Raw genomic sequence first — 16,766 nt, forward strand, 5'->3', positions numbered from 1 at the left:
GCGACCTTGGATGCAACCTTTGTTGGGGATGGGTTACGCATGAACTGAGCATGTACAATGATTCCAACCCATCTCAGCTTAAAAAGAAACTAAGGAATAAAGCAACAAGATCGATTTTTGTGATTGATTCCAACCGCCAAAAATCAATCTTATAGTTATGAGTAAATGATTAAAATTTTATTTACTTGTTTTACCTATGAAATAAGATCAAAAAGGAATTCGGTTTAATATTGTTGCAAGTGCTTACCGATCTGTTTGTATTTTAATTTTACTTTAATGTTTATACCTATAATTATTAACACAATCGTTGATTACAGTTTATAGAGGTTATGTAAGTGTCAAGCTTTTCTAGTCTTTTTCTAAAAGTGGGCACGTCACTATTGTATGAAAGACAAATGTAATTCTAAGATTTTAAAAACATCGTAGAACTAATCGATATACTCAGTTTTCTTGCAGTAACATGTCTCCAGACATTCTTTTCCAAATAATCCTGTAGGACAAGGCTTGCAAGTACTGCCATCGAGCGATTCAAATCCATTCAAACATTCTGTTGAAACCAAAAAAGCAGAGATTGATTTTATAAATAATGTTCGTCTACAAGTTTTTGATTATTCTAAGACATAAGAATAAAACAATTTCAAAATTTAAAAGTTACAATCACTATTCCATTTTAGGTTGTTTGAGTTGTTTGTTTTGATAATTCCTTATGGTATAGTTAAAAGTAATATCGTAATAACAATGATGACTCCATATTCCTTAAATATTCTATTCTATGGTTTTCAAATACAGGGTTTGTTTAAAGTAATTTTTTTTTCTTTTTTTGTGCTCTGGCTTCTTTTTAAACTTAATGACCATGGTGAGTCCGAATCATTTTTCTGATTTACCTTCACCAGGAACGACCAAAGCCGAATATTTAAAAGAAAAGAATGTTTAAGCACCGTATATACATTAAATAAGTGTATTTAAAAAAAGCCCTTCTGAACAAAATCAAATATTTTGGGCTAAAGATCATTTTCATGGTGAAATATTTGTATCGCAAATTTTACGGACTCCATCCAAGTTGCTTGACCGTTATGAAATATCCATTTCACAGATGATATCAAATATATTCCTCATGTAGTAACTACAATCTCGTTTCCTTTTCACGAATGTGACCTACCGAATTAGACTATTTACCGGGTTTGTTATAACATGAGCAATACGACGGGTACCACATGTATGGCAGGATCTGCTTACCTTTCCGGAGCACCTGAGATCACTCCAGTTTTTGGTTGGCTTCGTATCGCTAAGTCTTTAGTTTTATATGTTGTGTCTTGTGTACTTTTATTTGTCTGTTTGTTTTTTGAATTTTTAGCAATGGCGTTGTCAGTATATTTTTGATCTATGTTTTACTGTCCCTCTGGTATCGTTCGCCCTACCTTTATATAATTACACATATTTGATTTTTTTAGATGCCTGACCTGATCAATATTTAATTATACCCTACTAGAAGGAACGGGAAATAGAATTTCTTTTATGTAACATTAAAAAAGAAAAATTTTAAAGACAATCGGTAGAGTGAATTTTTAAGCCCTGAAAATTGACAAAATGAGTGATTTTGAAACTAAAACACGTTTGTCTGGACAAAAAGTAAATAAAACTGTTGCCGGTAAAAACAACATAGACATCGAAAAATCAAAACTCTGATCACCAAAGTAAGAGCAACACGAACATTTTTTAAACATTACTAGTAAGATCTCAGGTGCTCCATAAGTATAAGCAGATCCTAGATCACCCGCCTCTTCTGACACCCTTCATAATGTTCATTGCAAGTACAAACTAGGTCATAGATCTAATTTGTTGCTGTCACAATCAAGGAAAAGAGGACAGGATTGTGGTAACGACAATTTCAACAGATCTACGTTCACTTGTGACACAGGTATTAGATAACGGTCATCAATTGCGAAATGGCCCCTGTAAAACTGTCGAAGGGATGACTTTAAATTTACTACTTTGATCATTGATTAAATAGCTTCCTTGTATGTCTATTGGTTGTTGTGTTATTGTGTAGTTAAATCGATGTCGATTTGACATATATTATGTATGCTTATTTCTCTAATTCTTCGTCAATGTATCCCTTTCTGCATTGTATAAAAATATTTAATCAACGTGTGGTTCGTTTGATGTCAGTTCTTCATTGGTTAAAATCCAATTATGACGTCGAATTTTCTTGCTTTCCTATGAATTATCTATTGTGACGGCATGAAAAAAGGCGACCATGCCTGATGACGTCACATAGAAAGAACACACCTTTTTGCAGATCATTCGAAAAGAAGGAATACGTTTGCCTGCATATTGTTTAAAAATCATTAGAGAAACAGAGTCTACCACCAAATCTCGTGTAATACGATATTTATCCACTCTCGACAATTAAATTTTAAATATTTAAAACGCTCGGCTAGCCTCGTATTTTTAATTTGAAAATTTAACCGTCTTGAGTGGATAAATATCGTATCACACTCGGTGCAGTGGTAGAATCTATATATATATATACACATGAACTTTATTTTCTAAGTGATGATCTGTTTGGTTGGATAATTTGTATGATAAATACGACTCTTGTCTAATATATATCATCTTGGATAGGTAAAACTGGTATTCCTAAAACAATAAGTGATACCTTAATGTGTTTTAGAAGAGTAAATAAAGGTATACTTATATTTAACTTTACTTGACCTCGCCGAACCTTATATCAAATGTTTACTAACCAATGCAGGTTCCATTAACGGTCTCGTGATTATTGCAACAGAACCATATTTCTTTTCCTGAGCTGGAATAAAACAATAAATACTATACTTAATTACTCGTATAAATCGAACATCTGACGATTGCAGCATGTCATTATGGCGGGTCATCCCTTACCTACCACATGTAAAATTTTAATGAAAATGCATTTTAAGTATCTATACGAGTACAAATGTTATAATTATAACTTTTCCCTACATTTCTGGCCAAACTATGACGCAACAAACCATAAATACTTCCCTATTTGAAAACAAACTGATCTATGAATTACTAATCTGATTAAATCATTAAAACGGAACTGTTGTGAGGGGTTGTTAAAAAACATAACATGACAGTGTTTGTTAATTAAATAAAGGCAACAGCAGTATACTGGTTTTTAAAAGTCATACAACAAATCCAGGTAACACAAAAAAAAAACTCCGAGGAAAACACATCAGCTATAAGAGGAAAACAACAGGAACATTGAAGTGCAACAAAAGCAAACGCTAGCATACATATACACGAACTATTTATAACAACTACCATATTCCGGACTTGGTACGGGACATTTTTAACCATGAATTCTGTATCTGCTATTGTGATTATATAGCAAAAGCCGGCTATAAAGGGTTTCCCAATAAACGTAATTTCCGGTCATTGAGCTAGTTACATTGTATTACTCTTTCAAATACGTACCAATGGACATTCTCACATGAGAGCAGTATTGAATGTATTGTCTACCTAATTAACCTACAATTTGATTTTTTTTTTTATTAAAAACCTTTAAAAATGATACATTGGAATTCGAAAACACAAATTTGTATATCGCTATCAACGATTATATCGTTATAATAAATTGACAGATTTGTTATCATGGCATAACTCATAATATTGACATTTTTTTTTATAATTGTTTTAATGCGTTATCACAGATTATTAAAATTTGGGTAACGAATCGAATCATTTTTTTTTTAATTTTTTTAATCAACTTTAGGTAGCAATAAACAGTTAGGAAAAAATACTAAAATTTGCCCTTTTGAATTTTACCATCCCCTTTTCATTGCTTTCTTGCAATACCAAGCTTACTGTTTGTGTCATATATGGGCATATGTATGTAATCAGAATCTTCCATAGATTTTATATCCAGTATATAAAATGGTAAAATATAATTTCTTTTTGGTGTATCCATGGCAACAATCTGCATTTATTTGTTATAAAATATTGCAAAAAATTTGGCTAAAAGTAGAATTTCAATCGCTTGAAGAAATACCTTTTCTGAAACTGTGTACATATAGCATTCAGCAAATCCAATGAAAATCATATGTCTTTCGTCTCATTTTTTTGTAAAATTGCGTCAAAAACTTCGTGTAGAAAAAGAGTGTTTGTAAACAGTACATTAATTTCTGGACCGATGGCCGGTCTAGCTATGAAAATACGGATTGTCAAACAGAAAACAGCCCATAAAACATGTAAAAAATAATCTTGATGCACTTATAAACCATCTTTGAAGGCTGAATTAGCACTCATCTGTCTAAAAATGAATTTTATTACACAATAACTTTCCTCTTTGAAAAATCCACAGGGGCCAAAATGCGAAACTAAACTCCTAACTGTGTATTGCTACCTCAGAAAAAAAAACATTTTTACAAGCTTTGGCATTCGTTTCCGTGGAGTCAATCTTACAATTAAATTTATCATCAGGAATTAGACAATTTTTTCAAAAACTGAATTGATATCATGAATCAAATAATTGAACAAGAATTAAAACAATCTGTGATAACATATTCAATCAAAAATTAAACTTTGTACTATTTGTAATTGTAAAAATACATTGTTATTATCCGGTTACGAAGCAATACCATATCTGTAAATTTAATTGGTTCCTGTATAGCAAAAATACAAATAACTATTTCCTCATTCCAGGACCTTTCCATATTCGCTAGGCTAGTTACATGCACTAGTTAAATGGTATGATTTCTCCCTAGTTCCTTGTCTCGACAGTTAAGGCTTTAAACAACAACAAAAAACAAACACTTTCTCATCGATTATCATTAGCTATACAATTCCTCATATTAGATAATACAGCAAGGCATGCGTTTCATAAGAATATGACACGATTAAATTGATCGTTAATCATGAATAATTCAGTATACTTACTTGCTAGTTAAACACAAACCTGATGAAACGAACGATAAATTATAATGGTCACAAATAATTTGAATTATAACTTGAATGAATAAATATACCTAATGATTGCTGATACAGTATAACAAAGGAATTTCCCCCACTTAGTGAAAATACTTCAGAATGATTTTTATCAAATTTCTGTAGGTGCTTATGATGAACACGTCTATCTCATCGAACTTGAAACAAAGGAAACAACAGATACAGTTAAGTATGCCTCGTATCTTGACTTGCATATATAAATTGACAATGAGGGTCTGATGAAAACAAAACTTAGCGTCACATCAAATGACAGCATCATCACAATTTTGAACTGGCAGCGTTTGCATATGGATTATATATTTCCCAATTGATACAATATTCCAGATATTGCATTTCTTTGATAGAAAGAGGGTTGCTGCATACACGAAAGCTATTAAATCAGGTCTTTCCATTGGTTTCGTTGAACTAATCCCTTTTAAAATTTTAGGGAGGCCAGTTGGTTGGCCGTTATTGAATAATGGTTTCACAGAAGACGAATAATGTGTTCAAATAGTCGTTCCTACAATCTTGTCCTCTTTTACTCGAATTTCACCAAATTCATGAAATTTAGACTTATTTCTAATTTTGTACTTACATTATCAACACGACAGGTGCAGAACATACTTATGATCTCCCGAAGTACCTGAGATCACACCAAGTTTTTTATGCGGTTCATGTTACAGTCTTTATGTTGATACATTATGTTTTATATTCTGACGTGTTCTAATAAAATCATAGTTTACCTGTCAAATTTGGAACATTCTCCTGTACGAAAAGATTCAACTTTGTCTAGCATCAGCAGTATATTAATAAATATAAACATGTTGCGAGCTTTTTTCAAAACTATGTTAATATGAATAATTTTGAGTGTGTATTTTAGCTAAATCAGGAAATATTATCATAGCATTTAAGTGGTTTAGGAAATTGACATTATTAAATCATATTTGCTGTAATGTTCCTTTGTACAATTGCACAATTTGTACACAAATAAATTTCAAACTTAGACGTAAATCTTTCAATATTGTCATGAGATAAATTCAGAGTTCAACATTACTGCTCTTCTAGCAAACCTGTCGAGTTGCCCATATAAACAGCTGCGTTTCTTGTGTATAGAAATGCATTAGTATTCGGATATAAGAAAAGCTCATCAAAGATATTAGAAGATAAGTATAAATTTGAATCGGATGTAAAATTTGCAGACCTGAGCAAAAATCTCATGATTTGTTGGTTAACAGGCAATCTATGTCCAAATGCAATATAATCAACATTATCTTTCATTTACCCTAGTTGCCCTAATATGACCGAATTTGTATGTGTGATTTTCGCTTTTCATGCATATTTTATCATTGTATGTATGTTATATATTTTCATATTTCTACTTTACTCCGTTTAGTATAAATGTAATTGTGTGATAAATGATAACGATTTGATGTTTGTCCAACATCTTCTTTATTACTTGTCGTGTCCACATTTCCGTCCCTTTTCCTCGATGTAACATCTCCGAATGTACATGTAGACACTGCGTAAATGTTCAAAAAATAAATATGGAAGGTTCACAAGAAAAACAATCAACTGTCGTAAAGTTTAGTTTAAGTCGATTTACAATGTATATTTGTACGTGTAAAAAGGTGCAGATATCAAGGGACCATTGGAAAAAACATTGGTCAGACAAAAACAAACATAGCATCATGGAATAAAGAAATATGACAACAAAACTAACAGTTTAAAAGGAAACAAGATAATTAGCAAGTCTAACTGTATCAGTCTGTATCTTTGGTATTAATTATTTCTGTCTGTAAAAAGACTAGGTGCAACATAGACCTATATTCACACCTATCCACAATGTTAGATAAAACGAAATAAATATACAAAGGTGATGAGGGTTTACCTGGGAATATTCCAGAAAGAACCTGAAACATTGCATATTGTTGGTTTTTTTTAAGTTTAATTAAGCAATAAAATGTACGTAGTGTCATTTTAGAAATACTGATGTAATACCATGAAAAAGTGGGTTTATGATTATTTAAAAAAAAAACCAATAAAATGGAAAGGGACAAATCCGGGTAACGAACTGAACAGTATAAGAAAGTGATGATTTCCTTTTTATTATTTTGCGCTCGTCATGTCTGTGTTTAAACAATACAGCAGCACCTTGGAGTATATACCACCCAGTCTGTACGATATGTCGGGCCTATAGTGTATTAAAAAGTTCGAGCTCGATTATCGTACTGTGACTCAGAATCAGACAATCTTAAAATTGTACAACAATTACTCAATAAATAAAATTGTTATGACCTAGAGCCAAGAACATGCAGTTCCTTTCCTATTTTTTTTTTTATTAAAGAGGGTTAATGTTCATAAGGAAAGTATTACATCAGGAATTCCAAATTGTAAGATTGAAGTAAATCCGAGAAGTATGTAAGAGACTAAAATGAGAATGGAAATGGGGAATCTGTCAAATAGACAACAACCCGACCATAGAACAACAGAAGGTCACCAACAGGTTTTCAATGCAGCGAGCAATTCCCGCACCCGGAGGTGTCCTTTAGCTGGCCCCTAAACACATATATATACTAATCCAGTGATAATGAATGCCATACTTAACTCCTAATTGTACACAAGAAACTAAAATTAAAAATAATACAAGACTAACAAAGACCAGAGGCTCCTGACTTGGGACAGGCGCAAAAATGCGGCAGGGTTAAACATGTTTATGAGATCTCAACCCTCCCCCTATATCTCTAGCCAATTTAGAAAAGTAAACACATACTAGTATCTACATATCTACATATTACCACAATAAAATCACCTTTTCCTCGGTCTCAAACTACAGAATGCACCTGACCATCGCATATTTACATCGAATGAATAACGTGTCGAATGTCACAAGTTCATTGTTAACTCTCAAGAGAAACTGATATCCGCTTTGGGTGTTTTGAGGATCATGTTGCTAAATCCCTAGATTGTCGTCGCGGTTTTTTTTGCCCACGATGTAATGTTTTATTCATTGGACTTAAAAATATTGCTCCGTTGGTATCTTCACTTTTTAAGTGTTTCAAAAAATACTGCTGGAAAAAAGCTAATGTCACCCATACACCAAAAATAATCATTTAAACAGGCAAAAAAGCGGGACCCCTTTTATGAAATAGATTCAAATGCATCGAAATTCCTTCTGTTAACTTTTGTATGTGTATATGATTGTTTGGCAGACAGTTGAAAATTGTGTTTAAAATCTTTTTAAATAGAATATTAAAAGCTGGGTTAAGGTTAAAACAGGTGTGGTATTATAGGTGATTTAAATGCCTATAAAATGTGAAACGTATCGGATCACGTGACTTTATTAAAATTTATTCACATTTGCTTTAAGGGAAAACGGTACTATTTCTTCTGCCATAGGCGACAATACTAACATTTTCTAAATCTACCACTTTTTAAAATAAAAACCTGGATAGAACAGTTATATGTGGTGTTAGTACTTTATTACTCTATTTTAAAAATTGAAGCCAAATAGTATCATGACCAATTTCCAACGGAGTTTGTTTATGTTATCCATGCCCACCGTCATTTTACACCAAATGCTTTTCGAATAATTCTCTAGAAAATATTTCAATAGGTTTTAAAATGTATATTGTAAATTTACACACTGCAGTTATTCATAGATAATATAAATAATATATTGTACCCTTACATCCAATCACAGCCCTCCTAAGTTGACTTCCTTCACCTGTCTTGGGTACACAAAAGGCCAACCTAATGCTGGGAAAATGTAATAGTACCGTTTTTCCTTAACATACTATTCATTTATAGTTTAGGACAGTTAAAATTAACGTTATGAATTCGATTCGACATATGATTTTTACATATCTCTTTCTTGGAATAGTAAGAATATGTAAAAAGGATTTACTTGCACAGATCCTTTTCATGATCCTACCAACATACATCATGTCAAAGCTAGCGGATTAAACGAAAATACTGTTAGTTTGGTAAGTGATATATTAGTCGGAAAGATCAAATAGTACAGTCTTTTGTTTTGAGACACCGGTAAGTAGGTGATTTTTTTAAAACTCATAAAAATATTTTTTCAGCTGTGGGAAACTTTTGAAGTTATGTGAAAGAAATGTGTTATTCAGTAAAAACTAACAGAAAATACGGGTCATGTTAAATTGTAATGAAATAAAACTAAATGGTCTACAAACAGAATTTCTGACCGATGTCCAAAGCAAACGGAGTATACATTTCCCAGTTAATACTATACTCCAGGGCTTGTATTTCATATCACGATATCCTTGTTATATTTTACGAACGCCATCACGAGTTGGTGGACCGTTCCATAGATGAAAGTGGATAATTTTATGTTCCAAATGTCGTAATTGCAATCCCGTCCCCTTTTCACAAATGTGACCTATCGAATTTTTACTTACACGAGCGACACGACAATTGCCACATGTGGAGCAGGATCACTAAAAAATGTAATATATATTTAAATGTAGGATTCTTCCATAGACTAAAAATTGTTTGGCAGAGAAGTGGAGAAATGTGTTTAAAATCCTTTTAAATGGAATATTAAAACCTGGGGTTAAGGTTAAATACAGATTTGGTATTTGAACACATATAAAATGTGAAAAGTGTCAAATCACGTGACTACATATTTTGATTGATTCACATACCTTATAAAAGTAACGTTAAACCTATGAATTCGATTTCACATTTTGGTTTTTGCATCTTTGGACTAGTAATATGTGAAACATTGTGAAAAGCTTAGCAAACTGAAGGGTTTAAAACGTCATAAATAACCCTAAATATAGTCTAAAGTAGAATTCAATCTGTTTGAGTGAGTTCTTTTCTGAAACCATTGACACTTATCTATCTTGATGACAAATAAAAACCATATGTATTTATTATGAAATAATTTTTCATTAAAATTGATTCTGAAAGTTTAAGCGTATAAAAAATGTTAGAAAACACGTTCCAGTAATTTCTGGACCTAATGTCTGTTCGGATGTGATACAAGTACTGTAAAAAAAATCACTATAAAATATGTTCAAGTACGGTATGAGTAGTAATAGCCGTGGCTGAAGGAGATTGGACCCGTTTCGTAGTGGACATTTTTTTGCCAACAATTTAACTGCTGTTATAAAAGCATTACTTCTTTTGTAAGACCCCAATGTTTATATCTCTTGCAAAAAATGATTTTATGATCAAATTGAGAATGGAAATAGGGAATGTGTCAAAGAGACAACATCCCGACCATAGAACAGACAACAGCAGTTTACCAGCAGGTTTTCAATGCAGCGAGAAATTCCCGCACCGGAGGCTGTTTATTAGCAAAATTTAAATGACTTCGTTTCGTAGTGGAAATTTTGTCAGGAATGTCAGGGACACAACATCTAAATTTAAAAATTCTTTGTCAAAAGCTGTTTATTAAAGTATGTTGGCTCTAAACACACTTTTGAATAAATAAAGAACTTATATTAAGTAATAACAACATTTATTTCTACCTTTTTATATAAGTATGAATGTTAATCAGGAGGTCTAGGGACATGCCATTTTGGTTATTTTGAACCACTCAGGAATCAATATCTTATTAATCCCTCTAAAAATAGTATGTTTCTCTGCTTAAAAATATAAAATATAATTCAATGTTCTCACTGCACAAAAAAAAAATCTTGTAAAGATCAAACACATGTTTTTAAAAGTGGCTGGGACAAGAAATCACGTTTTTATTGAAAAACGCCCACATGTCTTCGAATATCGTATGGCCACGCATATACTTTACGGCAAATATTGTTGATTAATTCGAATAACGGAGTTGTTGTCAATGCCACTACGAGTTTGTAAAAGCCTTCTACTATGAATCTCCCTAGTTGTATGTTTTTTACCTGTCAATTGATATAAAAGGTTTGATAGATATGCAAAATTCTTAATCAAAGTTCTATTATAATCAGCAAAACCAAGAAATGGTTCAACCTCTCTTGTTGTAGTAGGGTCTGTCTATTTTTTAACAACTTCAACATATTCACTGCCCATTGCCATGTCATCTCTATTGATTGCTTATCCTGGTTCCCGGTACTACGTTCCAAGAATTAGTTGAATGCCATACGCTTTGGCGAGGTATATGTGTAACATATTGAATATTGCGATCGGGAACCAGTCTACGCTACACTGAAAAATATAAAGTTTAGCAAAGATACGTTGCCGCTGTTTCTGAGTTTACAATTACTTAAAAGGTATCAAAACAGTCATTGTTATTTGTGTAATATACTAAACATTGCGATCTCGGGAACCTGATCTCTTGGTACGACAAATCTTGATTTAATCTCCTTCTTCTACTAATTTCTCAATATTCCACTATCATTTAAGTATAACATATCTCTGTTTATTCAATATTTGTTAGCTATCGGACTGCATCTGCATATTGTAGTCTCTGATGGCTCTGTTTTGTCCCTGAACCATACCAGTATTAACACCAAATTTGGGTTTCTAGACTGGTAATCTCGTAGTTGCTCTGATGAATATGTACTACAAATGTAGCTTCTATACCTGTCTGAAAGTGGTGTAGTGACTATTTCAACAGAACTGTGGCAAACATTTTGGTTCGGGCAAACTGTTGGTTGGTACTTCTGTCACGTACTCGATGTAGTGACTTCTGGGTATCCTACCAGAGTTTACCCCTGGATATTGGAAGATGCACCGTTTCTAAGCTTTCTATCTTTTAAACTTCTTTTGTTGGTCTCTATCACACACTAACAATGTGTGGGATGTGTTGCTATTTTTGCACAGACCTTATCTGTCCAGCAGCAACCAGTGCTAACCTGTGCACTATCTAAAACTTTGCTGTATTCTACCAATGCGCTGATTATTTCCTGTGCACCGTAACCCTGTGCGCTATCTCCCTGTTTCGCATGTGCACTGCTTAACCATTGTATTATCTGGTTTATGATATACTTGTACACTTGTTTACCCATGCACTTTAACCGCACAGTCGCCTATGCACCTGTTACCCGGTCCGTATGTTCCATTTATATCCTCCTGTAACCTTATTCAGGTACGCAGATAGATTCTCATTCAGAATCTAATTAATATTTTATAAAGTGAAGTAATAACCTTTTCCCTTCTTTAAGGCGTCTGGATTATCCATCAAGCGATCCTTGTTAAACAAATGGAAGTTTTTAACGACCTTGACTGGCTAAACAAGGTCGTTAAAAACTTCCATTTGTTCGACCCTTGTTCTGACATCGCATCAGCTTATATACTAAAGCTTTGGACCATACCATTGAATTTAGACGATATCAAATATCTTATTCCTTTGAGTGTTTATATATTCAGTGGCGGATCCAGGACTTTTCCTAAGGGGGGGCCCTCTGACTGACCTTAGGGGGGGCCCGTTCCAGTCATGCTTCAATGATTCCCTATATAATCAACCAAATTTGTCCCACGAAAGGGGGGGCCCGGGCCCCCCAGGGCCCCCCCTGGATCCGCCTATGATATTCCAAAATCCCTATTGCTAAACGTTTGAATGACGGCCCTTATGTTTACAACTACCGATCGAAATATTTCCGGTTTGCTAATCACAACCTTTCCCTTCCTGATTCTAAATATTATAAATTTCCATAGCAATGTAAACAAAACAAAACCGAAAGTAGACAACTGTTCAATTTTCAAACATAACGAGTTCGCAAAACAATATTTCAGCTTGATAAAAGGAATGAGAAGAAGAATTCTAGTAAAATAAAACGGGTGAACCATGTTCATCACATTACCCACGCCTCCAGGAAATGCATCCCCGCATTTATCGAAATCAATTGAGCACATCTTCATCAAGTGGACATTTTTCAGTCCCAAACTCTTTCCGGGTATATTATCTAACCATGTCATTGAAAAACCACAATTATTAATATCATGAAACAACTGTTACTTCTTCAACAACTATAACCCTTATAAATTGATATATGATCTACCCGACATGACCAGATTCCCACTCCACTGTATACTATTGTCTTAAAACTGGAGGAAACGTTTAATATATGCATCGACTAAATTACATCAACTTTATCCTAAGTACCCTTAAATCGGTTCACATCTTATTTCAAATATGCATGCTGACAGAGGAACCAAATTTTAACCTTTGAAACTAACAAGCCGAAGGATACATTTGAAAACTACTGAAAACATCACAAAGCCAAAACTGGTATGAAATAATTTTGCCTAAAAATCGGCCACTTATGGACCACTCAAAGAGCTTGTTGAGAGGTATTTTTAACGTGCACAAAGCGTGGTACTCCCTGAACACGGGACCTCGGATTGAACGTCCCCATCCGACGGACATACATATCAAAATATACAACTAATAACATTTAAATAGTGATCCTTCACTTTGCATAACTATTTTTTTTATATATTCATATACGACATGATAAGAATATATATATATATATTCATGCCTTATATATCATGTACTGTAGTACGCCGCTAGATTAAAACTGACGAGGAAAGGTAACACGCAGCCAGCGAAAGCTCTTTTTTTTGAGAGCCCAGGTGGTCGTGTGGTCTAGCGGGACGGCTGCAGTGCAGGCGATTTGGTGTCACGATATCACAGTAGCATGGGTTCGAATCCCGGCGAGGGAAGAACCAAAAATTTGCGAAAGCAAATTTACAGATCTAACATTGTTGGGTTGATGTTTAGACGAGTTGTATAATATATATATATATATTGGTCTAGCGAAATATTGCGTTTATTTTCATCATTTTGTAAATATTTTAAACATTCTTATATTTACATACTAAATAGTGTGTTATAATTACATTGTTAGGCAATCTATATAATTTATTTGTGTAATTGAATTAATCTCTGTACTGGTTAATCCACACTCCCTTAGATTTGTATGTCATGTGCTGCTATTTATAGGCACTTATATGTCATGTGCTGCTATTTATAGGCACTTATATATGTATATATATATATATATATAACAATGAGATCCACATTATCTAACGAAATCATGCAGCCATGCCGGCCGCTTGGTAACCCTGTGGACGCTCTGTGTAGTCTGACTCATGCCTTGAATCACTTTGATCAGCAATGCTGTCAGCACTATCAAGCTCGTCGGGCAAAACACTTTCCGGCATATAAGTATCATCTTGATTTTCGTTTTCATTCATCTCTGTTTCTACTCTCAGAAGGTGGCCCTTGCACAACCTCATTCTGTCAACATGTATACCCTGTGGTCGACCACGCCAACCACAGTTAATTAGATAATTCACATCCGAGTATTCTTTGAGTTCTCGAAAAGGACCACGCCAGTAGGATGTGAATTTAGGAGAATGACCAGCTTTTCGAATTGGAAAGAAAACATATACCTGGTCGCCTTTCCTAAACTTGCTCCAACTTAACTGTTTGTCATAGTATTTTTTCTGACGCACCATTTCTTGTCCTACGTGTTTTCTAACAAAGTGGTGATCTTCTTCCATTCGTTGCTGAAGTTCCCAGCCCCATTTGTTCTGTGTAATTTTCTTTAAATAATCAGGTACTTCGTACATAAGGTCAACAGCTGTAGCAACTACGCAACCTAACATCATGCGATTAGGCGTACATCCTGTGGTCCCATGTATGAGCTAATATATACCCTCATCACGTAGGGCAGTAAGCAATCCAAATTTGAATAGTGTTCATCAACATAATCACTCAACATTTATGCCAATGTGCTATTAAATCTCTCTACCATTCCGTCACACTGCGGATGATAGAGAGTGGTTCTAGTTTTGTCTGTAGTAACTGACACATTTCTTGAAATAATTCGCTCTCAAACTGCGCACCTTGGTCAGAGTGAACTACAGTAGGCACGCCGAAAGGCGTAATAACCTCTGCTACTAATAGATTGGCTACAGTTGACGTAATGCAAGCATGTTAGTCTCTTGAAAGCTTTCAGTTCATTCACTGTAATAATCAATTATGACTAGGATATACTTTTGTCCTCTCTCGGTTTCGGGTAGTTCTTTCAACATATCCATAGCAATCCTTTCCATTGGGTAACCCGATTTCTGCAATTGCATAGGAGCCCTTTGCCGTTTATTCGGACCTTTTCTCTTGGCACAGACTTCACAAGCGGCTATATATGCTACTATGTCCTGTCGTACACCAGGCCAGTAGAACCTATCTTTGATTCTCGATAGTGTTTTCTTGATGCCAAGGTGGCCTGACGTCTTGTTTTCATGGGACTGCTTAAGTATTCGACGTCTTTCTGTGAGGGGCACTATCACTCTACTTTTGTTATTGTCTCTGTGCACTTTGCAAAGTACTCCATCCTGAATCTTTATGCCATCAAACTGCGACAATAAGCTTTTAATAACATAATTGTACTCTCCTAGATTTTTCAAGGTAGGCTTGTGTTCATCTTGTACCCATTGTCTTACAATTTGCAAATTTTTGTCTTCAAGATGTTTGAGGGATATTTCTGTGTCGTCCTCCGTGTCTCTTTCACATTCATTGGGCTTTGATGACACTGTCTGTACAAGTTGTTGTGCCTTCTAATCAGAGCTATATCCACACTGTCTACAAGGTATCCTACTTAACGCATCTGGGTACTGGTGCTGACTTGTTGGTCTGTGTTTTATTTTCATGTCATACGTACTCAACACCTCAAGCAATCTTGCTAATTGTCCCTTTGCGTTTTTGAAGTTTAAGAACCATTGCAGTGAGCTGTGGTCGGTTCGAACGATGAATGTCCGGCCATACAGAAAATGACGAAAACTTTTGACAAAGTGTATCAATGATAAAAGTTCTTTTCTGGTGACAAAATATTTCCGTTCTGTTTTTGATAATGTTCTGCTTCCAAAAGCAATGACTACCTCTTTACCATCAATTTCCTGTGATAGCACAGCTCCGATAGGGTTATTACTCGCGTCAGTGTCTAGGATAAATGGTATAGATAAGTCTGGATGTGGAAGAATAGTTTTCCTTTCAAGGCTTCAAAAGCTTCCTGGCATTCTTCTGTCCATAGGTACTTTCGTCCTTTTTCTGTTAGTTGATGGAGACATTTGGCGATTTTTGAAAAATGTTCTATGTACCTCTGGTAATACACAAAGAGACCAAAGAATGAACGTAATTCGCTCGCATCAACTGCAATGGGCAAATCCTTTATGGGTCCGTTTCTACTCCTTCCGCGGTGACGACATGCCAGAGAAAGTTAACTTTCTTTGCAAATAGTGTGCACTTTTTGGGCTTAAGCTTTAGGCCAGCCCCCTTCAGCCGATCAAAAACCGATCTTAAATTCTCGAGCATTTCCTCAAATGACTTTCCAACCACAATTATATCGTCGAGATAAACTAGACATATACTCCACTGTAGTCCCGCCAGTACCCTTCCATCAATCATGCGAAGGTTGCTGGTGCGCAGGCCAGACCAAATGGCATCTGTCTAAATTGAAACAGTCCCCGCCTAGAGTCAAATGCAGTTTTCGGGCGATCTTTCTCTTTCATTTCCACCTGCCAATACCCCGAACAAAGGTCTATAGTAGAGAATCATTTCTTTCCGGACAATTTCTCTAACGAGTCGTCGATGCGAAGAAATGGGTATCCGTCTTTTACTGTTAAATCGTTAACCGTGGGATAATCAACGCAAAAGCGCATAGTTGGGTCAATATGCGCATTAGATTCTCCATAGGCCATAATGTTAACGTTTTCTTCTGTTGCTCAGGCCATATCGTAAACTTGGATATGTATGATAGCTCGTTTTGAAGCTGAGACACTTGGACACATGTGGTGCGATTTTCGGGGTGGCAAGTGTGATTCGTTTTCCCGTC

This window comes from Mytilus galloprovincialis, chromosome 8, assembly GCF_965363235.1.
Source record: "Mytilus galloprovincialis chromosome 8, xbMytGall1.hap1.1, whole genome shotgun sequence".
NCBI lineage: Eukaryota > Metazoa > Mollusca > Bivalvia > Mytilida > Mytilidae > Mytilus > Mytilus galloprovincialis.